Here is a 9,224-nt window from a genome sequence, read left to right on the forward strand (position 1 = left end):
GATATGGGATAAACTCAAGGAGCGCTTTGCACAGCCTGATGAAGCTAGGATCTATCACCTTCAACACAAACTCAGTGGTATAGTTCAAGGGCATCTTTCTGTAAGTGACTACTTCACCCAACTTAATGCCATTTGGGAAGAACTGCATAGCTATAGACCACTTCCTTGTTGCTCTTGTGGTTTATGTACTTGTGATGCTTTAAGAAATGTTGGTGAAGTTCAACAAAGGGACTATGTTTTCAAATTTTTAATGGGTTTAAATGATAGCTATGATGCTGTTAGAGGACAAATTATCTTGTTAAGCCCCTTGCCTTCTCTAGATAAGACATTTTCACTTATTTTACAAGAAGAGAGGCAAAGGCAAGCGAGAAACATAGCTATTCCTACCACAGAACCATCTGCCTTGCTTGTTTATCAGAATTTCTCAAAGAAAAAGGAGAAAACAGACTTGGTTTGTGAACATTGTGGGAAGATGGGACACACAAAGGAAAAATGCTACAGACTAATAGGGTTCCCACCCACTTTCAAATTCACCAAATCCAAGTTTGGAAATGTTTTTGGAAAACCTGCTGCTCACTCTGCAAACCAGGTTGCTCTTGATGGTTCCATTATGGATCAAGCTGTTGTTGCAAGCCATACATCTCCTGCACCAAGTACCTCTCAGTTAAAACTCTCTCAAGCACAAGCACAACACCTCGTGGCTCTTGTCAATGCCCAATTCCCTCAGTTGACCTTAGAACACAATAAACCTCTCCTGCCACCACCTGTGCATTCCTCATTAATTATTTCAGAACCTGCCTCTTCGACAACATCTCACTCCAATATGGCAGGTAATCATCATTCTCCTTCCAGTTCTACTATCTCTCATAACCCTTCTCTTTTCAATGTCACAAGTCATGATAAATTCACTGTTCTTCCACAAGATCAGCATGATGCATTTCATTACACACCATGGATCATGGACACAGGAGCCACTGATCATATTGTGTGCTCCACCTCATTTTTTACTAATTCTTCCTGCTGCATTCAAGCTTTTGTACAACTCCCAAATGGTACAAAAGCTCAAGTCACACACATAGGCACTGTTAAACTCTCAGATTCTCTTCTTCTCACTGATGTCCTATGTGTTCCCTCATTTGCTTTCAACCTCATCTCAGTCAGTAAACTTACTCAAAGGCCAGACACTTGTCTGTTTTTCTTAAACAATCTTTGTTTCATTCAGGTCCTCTCTTCATGGATGACGATTGGACTTGCTAAAGTCCATGCTGGTCTCTATTACCTATTGTCTTCATCACCAGACAGCACCAATATTCCACCTTCAAGCCCATCTACTCTAGCTCAAGCCAACCAAGCTGCTGTACATCAAGATTTTGACTTATGGCACTGCAGATTAGGACATTTATCCTCTCAAAGAATGAACTCAATTCATTCTAATGTACCTAATGTAAAGTCCAAAGAAAAATCTCATTGTACAGTTTGTCATTTGGCTAAACAGAAACAACTTTCATTCCCTTCAAGTGTTTCAAGCAGTTCATTTCCTTTTGATTTAATCCATTGTGATATATGGGGCCCCTACTCCCATGCTTCTCTTCAAGGATTCCATTATTTTTTAACAATTGTGGATGATTATTCTAGAGTTACTTGGGTTTTCCTAATGAGACTAAAATCAGACACAAGATCTCTCATGCAGTCTTTCTTCCATCTCATACAAACCCAATTCAACAAAAACATTAAGCAAATCAGAACTGACAATGGACTTGAATTTGCTATGACTGATTTTTACAAAAAGTATGGCATCATTCATCAAACATCATGTGTATATACTCCTCAACAAAATGGTGTTGTTGAGAGAAAACACCAACATCTCTTGAATGTTGCCCGAGCCCTTCTCTTTCAAGCATCATTGCCAATCCAATTTTGGGGAGATGCTATCTTAACAGCAGCCTACATCATTAACAGAATCCCCACACCTCTCCTCTCCCACAAATCTCCATATGAGATGCTTTTCTCATCACCACCTTCATATTCTCACCTTAGGGTCTTTGGCTGTCTCTCTTATGCTAGCACTCCCAAACAAAACAGAACCAAATTTGAACATAGAGCTAAACCTTGCATTTTCTTAGGATACCCTGCTAATGTCAAAGGTTATAAGCTATATGACATTGAATCTCACTCTACCTTTATCTCTCGAAATGTCTTTTTTTATGAATCCACTTTCCCTTTCAAATCTGGTTCTTTTTCAAATAGTGACTTGTCTTCTTTCCCCAATAATCTTGTCCTTCCTCCTGCTCCACCAGATGACATCTTCTCATTTCCCCAAACCTCTCAAACTCTCACTCAATCCCACCATGATGAAGAACCTTCTTCATCAGAACTTTCTGCACCAGCTAGTGAAGACCCTTCTTCACCAGCTGACACCTCCACTCTTCCCTCTCCTACTGCTCCCACACTCCCTGCACCTGCCTCCTCACCTCATCCTGACCCTCTCCCTCTTCGAAGGTCCACCAGAAATAGGAATCAACCTGCTTATCTTCATCAATATCATTGCCAACTTGCAGCATCTCAACCCTTCCTTTCTTCCTCCACAAATCATCCCCTTCATGATTACATAACTTACAAAAATCTCTCTCCCTCTCATCAGTCATTTTCTGTTTCCCTTTCATTACTCCATGAACCTCAATCCTATAATGAAGCTGTCAGGTTTAAGCATTGGCAAGATGCCATGAAGGCTGAACTTCATGCTCTCGAAGAAAACCACACATGGACTGTCACCACCTTACCTCCCAACAAAACTGCAATTGGTTGTAGATATGTTTATAAGACCAAGCTGAAATCAGATGGCTCTCTTGAAAGGCACAAAGCCAGACTTGTGGCCAAAGGTTACACCCAAAAAGAAGGATTTGACTTCCAAGAGACCTTCAGTCCAGTTGCCAAGCTCACCACAGTTCGAGTTTTCCTTGCCATAGCAGCCATTAAAAACTGGTCCCTCACTCAAATGGATGTTCACAATGCCTTTCTTCATGGAGACCTCAATGAAGACATCTATATGCAATTACCTCCAGGTTATCACACCAAGAGTGAGCAGATTGAGGGGGAGAACTTGGTATGCAAACTAAATAAGTCCCTCTATGGACTTAAACAAGCATCTAGGCAATGGTTCTCAAAGTTTTCAAATTCACTCACTGCCATTGGATTTCACCAATCAAAATCTGACTATTCTTTGTTCACTAAGGTCAGTCCCAATGGATTTATAGCTCTCTTAGTCTATGTGGATGACATCATAGTTGGAAGTGACTCTCAAAGAGAAATTGATTCTCTCAAATCTTACCTTCACAGCAAGTTCAAAATTAAGGACCTTGGACCCCTCAAGTATTTCCTAGGATTGGAAGTTGCTAGATCCTCACTTGGAATTAACCTTTGTCAAAGGAAGTACACCCTCGAGATATTAGAAGATTCAGGTCTACTTGGCACAAAGGCAGTTTCTACACCTATTGAACTGAACCATAAATTGAGTCACACCACAGAGGAAATCTTCCAAGATCCCACAGCTTATAGAAGACTCATTGGAAGGTTAATTTACTTAACCATCACTAGACCCGACATAACCTATGCTGTAAGTGTTCTAAGCCAGTTCATGGACAGACCCTCACAATCTCATATGCACTCAGCCTATAGGATTCTCAAGTACCTTAAGGGATCCATAGGTCAAGGCATTTTCTTGTCATCAAGATCAGCTTTACATTTAAGGGCCTATAGTGACTCAGATTGGGCTGCCTGTCCCGAGACAAGAAGATCTGTCACAGGGTTCTGCATATTCATTGGGGATTCACTAATAAGCTGGAAATCTAATAAGCAAGCAACAGTTTCTAGATCTTCAGCTGAGGCAGAATATAGGGCACTAGCATCTACAAGTTGTGAGATCATATGGCTTCTCGGTTTGCTAAAGGAATTTAATGTTGACCATGCACAATCTGCTTCCCTCTTATGTGATAACCAAGCAGCCATCCACATTACAAAAAATCCAATTTTTCATGAAAGGACCAAGCATATAGAACTAGATTGCCATTTTGTTAGAGAAAAGGTCTTGGCTGGAATTATCACACCTATTCATGTATCTTCAAAATTTCAGTTGGCAGATATTTTCACTAAGGCCTTACCAACTTCTACATTTCAGTTCCTACTATCCAATATGGGAATTATTAACATCTATGCCCATCTTGAGGGGGAGTCTTACAGAACACAATGTAATCTGGTTCTACACAAGGACAGCAACCACAGTATGGCTGAGATATATTGCAACACTCAAAGACATGCATAAAGTTGAGAAAGTATGTTGCAGTACAAGAGGTAGCAGCAACAACAAAGTGACTGCACGTAAAGGTGAACCATAGCTGAGGAAATACAGAGTTGCAATCAGAAAAGCATGAGGAACACAATGCATAAAGCTGCATCTACCATACTGTCCATAGAAAGTTCTGAATTGATGTTGTGTATATAATCAAAGTTACTTTTCAGTATTTTCTTTTTACTTTTCTGCTTTCCTTTGTAATGTATATATATGTGACTCACGTGTAACCAAAACTCAATCAATGAGAATCAGTTTCTTCTTAACTCAGTTGCTTCTCATCTTTCCTTTCTGTTTTAACAGTTTCTAACACTCATTCTCAGGTTTATTTCATTAATTTCTTTTATTCTTTTATGCAATTCGATTGTGTTTGCCAGCAGGAAGTTTCAGAATAGCAACTTGATAAATCGATGGCAGGACAACCAGCAAGTTTTGAAAAAAAATCAGGAACATGGGGCTAAAAAATTGTCCGAGGAAATCGAAGGTATGATAAAAAACTTAGATACACTCCCAGCATCATCACCTAAACATTGTTGTATCTACAAGGTTTCAGATCACATTCGCAAATCGAACGAAGAAGCTTATACTCCTCAGGTAATATCAATTGGGCCTTTCCATCGTAATAAGACAAAATTGCAAACCATGGAAAGGTTTAAATTGAGTTATCTAAAGAGTTTCAAGGAACAAGCCGACACACAGTTGGAAGATATAGTAAGCACTATAAAAGGTGCGGAAGAAAGTGTTTGGGAAAGTTATTCGGAGACTATATCACTTGACAGTGATGATTTTGTGAAAATGATCCTGCTTGATGCTAGCTTCATTATCGAGTATTTCTGGAAAAACAAGACGCTAAACTGGACCGACGGTGACCAAGAAATATTAGAGCCGTGGTTGTGCAGTAGGATGCAGATGGACTTCATATTACTTGAAAATCAGCTTCCTTTCTTTATTATTGAGAAAATATATGACATTGCATTTCCATATTGTTGGAATATAGCCTCACGGATTGAACAAATGGAATTAAATTCTAAAGCTACACGTGTTAAACTAGAAGAGGAAAAGGAGAGTTAGTTATTTGTAACGCCCCAAACCCGGTTGGCCTGGAGAATTACTACCTGTCTCTTAAGAACTTATTTTCCAACACAACTAAAAAGAAAACCCAAAACTTTAATAGCAAATCTCAATATCAAGAGTGCTAAACAACCACATTTAAAAATCCACAAAGTCATTACTGTAGCTAAAATAAACTAAGAAGTCCGAAATCTCCCGGTAGTCATAACAACCCAACCAATAATTTCATAAATCTCACTGAAACCCAAGATATAAATAAAACTCAAAAACATTAAAACTAAGAATATCAGAAGTCCTTCTTCTAACAACATCTCCTCAGCTTAAACACATTCAGCAATCTAATCCAGATCTTCATTTGGACTCTCCTCATCATCTGAAAAATATTATAATGATAGGGGATGAGTTATCAACAACTCAGTAAGCAGAAATCATATGCTAGCGTGCAAACATGAGCATTTACAAAATATAGCATGCAGAACAAAATATTTTTCAGAGTTATCATGCAGAACAGAACATATTTTCAAAAGTAACAGAGCGATGGTTTTAAGACACGTACAACCCATAATACTTTGGCATAACATAAACTGAGTATCATCATCAGATCAAAACAGAGCATCAAACAGAGCAGAGACCATGTTTCACCCCCGTGGTAGGGTTGTGCTAACCCCGGTGGCCAAACCAGGCAGAGACAGAGGTGAAATCTTTCCTTTATTCTTCTCGGAGCCCCGAGTGTGCACACAGGAAAGACTACAATAAAACCATTTTGTTTCCAAAGTGGGTGCACTCAGAGACAGAGAAGTTGGTACCAACCCAAAAAGAACAGAGCATAACAGAGCAGAGCAGAGCAAAGCAGAGACAGAGTCAGATACGAAAACCAGTACACCATGCCAAAGGTTTTTAGATGTTATATCAAAATAATACAGAATACCAAAATAGAATCAGACAGTTTACACCCGCTGAACACAAAAGCCAGAACATCTTTCTAAATAAATGCACAATTTTTCATATTCTCAATATCGCTCTTTTTCCAGATTTCATAAACCACATGACAGAATTTAGCTCATGTCTACACAATGCATGTCAGAACATATTTTTCTCTTTTTCGTACAGATTTCATGAGTATGCAAATAAACGACCGAGGTTGGTTTTGTTTTTCCCAAGTTCTCATTTCACCACAAAAATATGCAAAGTTTTTAGAAAATCAACCTTAATCTCAAATAATTCGTGTAAGGCCTAGCATAGGAACCCCGCTTACCTGACTCCTGCAGCGCATTAACTATGACTTGAATACGGTCTCTATCCGTCTTGTCACCTATTCATAAAAATAATATAAACTAAATATTAAAGTCCAAAAACACAAAAATTGGTCTTAGACAACTTAAGACCCAATTCCTAGACCATAATTCAGCAAGTTTAATCCAACTCAAATAACCAAATAACAATCTGGACAACCCACACTTCGACCCAAAATATTCTATACCAATCTCAGTATTGTCCAATACAAGCATCAGGACCAATGCCAATTCAAATTCCAATAACTCACACTTATTCCAACAGTTCGCAGTCCCAACAATTACTAACAGTTTAACCAACAATACTACACAAAGCACACTTCTTCCCATTCACAACTCCGTAACAGAAAAATATAAACTAATACCTCCAAAAATTAAACTGTACTGGACAAAGAAAATTAAATTCCCTTCTAAAATAATTTCTCAACCACCAATCCAAACGACCCCCCCTTACTTCTCGGACTCAATCCGGCACAACCAACAAAATCACAGTAAATAAGAATTAGCGCAGAAATACATTTAAATCTCAAAAGTTCTTTGGGAAAAATACTTACAATGCTATAATATAATTTTTGAAAGATCACGGAGGTGCTAGAAGCGGCAACGCGGCAACAAAACAGTGCCAAATGCACTGTGGCCGTGGGTCTCAAAAACCCACTTTTGAACTGGTGCAAACGAAGACCCGAGATTGATAGGGTAGGGCTTAGGGATGTCGGTGAAGCTAATGGTGGCGGTGGTTGGCCGTGGGTGGCGGCGCAATAGGCGGTTGAAGTGCAAAAACACCCAAAACGGAAATGTTGATGGTGGGGCTTCACCGGTGACAGATCGGAGGTGGGGTTGGGTCCAATGGGTTGCTAGGAGGTCGAGGATGATGTGGTGAAGAGATGGTGGCCGGAGGTGGCGCGACGGCGACGCAGCAGCGCAAGGAATGCGGCGGCTTCATGTGGTGCGTGGAGGCTAACGGCGGCGCGGCTGGGGCTGGAAATCGGAGAGGGAGGTCGCCGGCCGGTGGGGAGCACGATGGGGTGGGCAGTGTCGCGCACGGAGGTCGAGGATGATGTGGTGAAGAGATGGTGGCCGGAGGTGGCGCGACGGAGGCGCAGCAGCGCAAGGAATGCCGCGGCTTCATGTGGTGCGTGGATACAGAGTACCAAAACAGAGTCAGAACAGTTTACACACGCTGAACAAAAAATCCAGAACAAATAAATGCAGAACTTTTCATATTCTCTATATCGCTCTTTTTCCAGATTTCAGAAACCACATGACAAAATTTAGCTCATGTCTACACAATGCATGTCAGAACATATTTTTCTCTTTTTCGTACAGATTTCATGAGTATGCAAATAAACGACCGAGGTTGGTTTTGCTTTTCCCAAGTTCTCATTTCACCACAAAAATATGCAAAGTTTTTAGAAAATCAACCTCAATCTCAAATAATTCGTGTAAGGCCTAGCATAGGAACCCCGCTTACCTGACTCCTTCATGTGGTGCGGGGAGGCTAACGGCGGCGCGGCTGGGGCTGGAAATCGGAGAGGGAGGTCGCCGGCCGGTGGGGAGCACGATGGGGTGGGCGGTGTCGCGCATGGCGGCGCGACGGCGGCGGGCTGGGTGAGGAACGGTTGCACGGCGTGAGAGAGAGAGAGAGAGAGAGACGTCCGCGCGGGCAACAGGGGGAAGAAAAAGAAAAAGAAAGAAAGGAAAAAAAAAAAGAAAAGAAGAAAAAGAAAAGAGGAAAGAGAAAAATGTAGGGAAAGAAATAAGGTTCAAATCCTCAAATCTTGGGTCATAAAAAAGATCCAACGGAAACGATTTTAAAACAGCAAATAAAATAAAATAATTCAAACGTAATGATTAAAATGATAATAAATAATTAAATCCCACAACAAGTTAATTTAATTTGAGAAGAAATTTAAACGCATAAAAAAAATAATTAATTTAGAGAAAGCATTTCAAAAATAATTTTCACAAAATTAAAATCATAAAAATAACACAACTAAAAATCCAACAATTTTAAAACAAGAGAATAAATTTTAAATTAATAACAAATAATCTTTCAATTAAAAAAAAAATACACTAAAATACGGAGTGTTACATTATTTCTGTTATGGTAGTTAGTTTATTATTTAGTTTATTTCTCATTTAAGCCGTGTATATAAATATAGTTCAAGTACTTTGTAATAGATACCAATCAATTTCATTTTCATGGAAGTTTTCCAATTCATCTTCTCTGTTTCACGTCTATGCAATCTCTCCTTACAAGCCAATTCTCAATTCATCTGAAACTTGACATGGTATCAGATTGAGAAATAGTTTTTTGCTTCCGCAACCTTACACAGATTTTGCTCTGAAATCTCTGTAACTCTCCTGCTACTTACTTTTCTTGCATTTCTTGGAAAAATTTCCAGAAATGACTTCTGATGGAGAAGACTCTGTCAGTTCCCATACTTCTCATCGCATGATCAACCCTTCGGATGATTCATCAAGTCCATACTACTTGCACCCAAGCGACAATCCTG

Source organism: Juglans regia, unplaced genomic scaffold (genome assembly GCF_001411555.2).
Source record: "Juglans regia cultivar Chandler unplaced genomic scaffold, Walnut 2.0 Scaffold_693, whole genome shotgun sequence".
Classification (NCBI taxonomy): Eukaryota; Viridiplantae; Streptophyta; class Magnoliopsida; order Fagales; family Juglandaceae; genus Juglans; species Juglans regia.